This window comes from Cupressus sempervirens, chromosome 2, assembly GCF_028749045.1.
Source record: "Cupressus sempervirens isolate cs-2001-9-10 chromosome 2, ASM2874904v1, whole genome shotgun sequence".
NCBI lineage: Eukaryota > Viridiplantae > Streptophyta > Pinopsida > Cupressales > Cupressaceae > Cupressus > Cupressus sempervirens.
Genome location: NC_143119.1, coordinates 741,867,050 through 741,868,764, shown reverse-complemented (window position 1 = coordinate 741,868,764; position 1,715 = coordinate 741,867,050).

The following is a 1,715-nucleotide window of genomic DNA, read 5'->3' as shown; positions in this document are numbered from 1 at the left end:
ACCATTCGAGGTTCTTAATCTATTGGATCCCTTGGATAGAATGTCATAGAGTAGTGTGCTATTTTTTTGGTATACAATCATAACATTTCTCTATTGGTTATTTTAAATTTTCAATGATCATATCTAGATTGAGGTAAATGTTAAATCATTAGGGTTAGTACTTAAATTGGTTATGCACCTTCGCCTACATTACTTTCAAATATCATTGTCAATACTAGTAATCAATAAAAAGTCAACATGTGTGAAACATTTAGGGTTATGATGGGAAAGGCAAGATTTATGTTGGTTATTTATTGTACTTTTCTTTACTATTTGCTTTCATTGGGACCATTCTCTCATGGTTTTTAAAGTTTTTATTGTGATATAGTGTTAATTTTGTTTTGCAAGGATTTTGTAACCCATTCCAACGTGAAAATATTGAAGATCATAGATTTAAGAAAAAATAACTATAGTACCATTGAGAAGATAAAGATAATCAAATATATCCTCGTTGGAAACTGCAATTGGAATAATTGTTATGTTGTCATTGATGTCAACCCTTACTGGTGAGATAGTTGCTACCTAAGTAGAGTGTCATATCATTCGATTGATGAAGAGGATTTCAAAAGAAGAGATACCAAGAAGACCTAGTGGAAAGGTTGAGTTATGTGGAACTATAATGGGCACTTGATTAGTTGACACATTGGCAAGATAATGTGTTGTTTAATCATTACACTAAGTGGAGAAGACAATTGAATTGAAGCTTAGTAGAGATGATCAATGCAAAGACCAAATGCATTGGCTAAATTGAGCAATAGAGAAAAAGATTAAGGAACTTATAGTTGAAGCCGAGTTGTGCTAGTGTCAATCGAGTAGTAGTAGAAGCCAAGCTGATACAATGTCGACTAAGCATTAGTAAAGACTGAGTATTAGAAAAGTCAGTCTGAGCGAAGATAAAGTATGTCAAGCAAGAAAGTTAGTATTGACCAAGTTGTCTAGTGATGACCGAGGCCGAGGAACACAGTATTGATCGAGTGAAAACATGTGATATTTTGTGAAGGAATTTAGATTCCTAGTTGACATAGTTGAATTTTTGTATTGGTCAAAGTGTGTGAAGGATAAGTATTGATGAACTGGAACATTTAATGCACAATAAATTGTGTTTGAGCGTTCCTAGGCATGGATATATAGAGAAGTTTTGAGAAGTATCTAGAAGGAGAATAAGGAAAAAAAATGATGAAAGGATTCAATGAATATGACCTAACCCTAAAATCAACTGTGATGTTTAAATGATGAAATATCAAATCTACCTATTTAAGGAGGCATAAGGATAACCTAGAGAGGTTAGCAATTGTTGGTTCTATTGATTGGCAAACTTGAGCAGAAAGCTATGAAGAGTTGAAAAAGGTGAAGTGTGATTGCTTGAAGGGTTTCCAAGAAAATAAGTGATAGGGATATTAATGGAGGCCAGTCAGAGGATCGACAGATGAGCTACATTGTGGTTTGTATTTGCAAAGTGAGTTGTATTTATCAAATCAATATGTTGTTACTTTCTAACCAATGTATTGGTTAAAATACTTTAATCAAGTTTGACCTAACAGTCATTTGTAAATCCTTTAGTCAAGATGACATTCCAAATGGGACATTCTTAAGACCTCTAACAAGGCCACTCCTAACAGGATGATTAAATCCTTTAACATGGTCACACCTAATAGTGTGTATTATAACCTTTAACA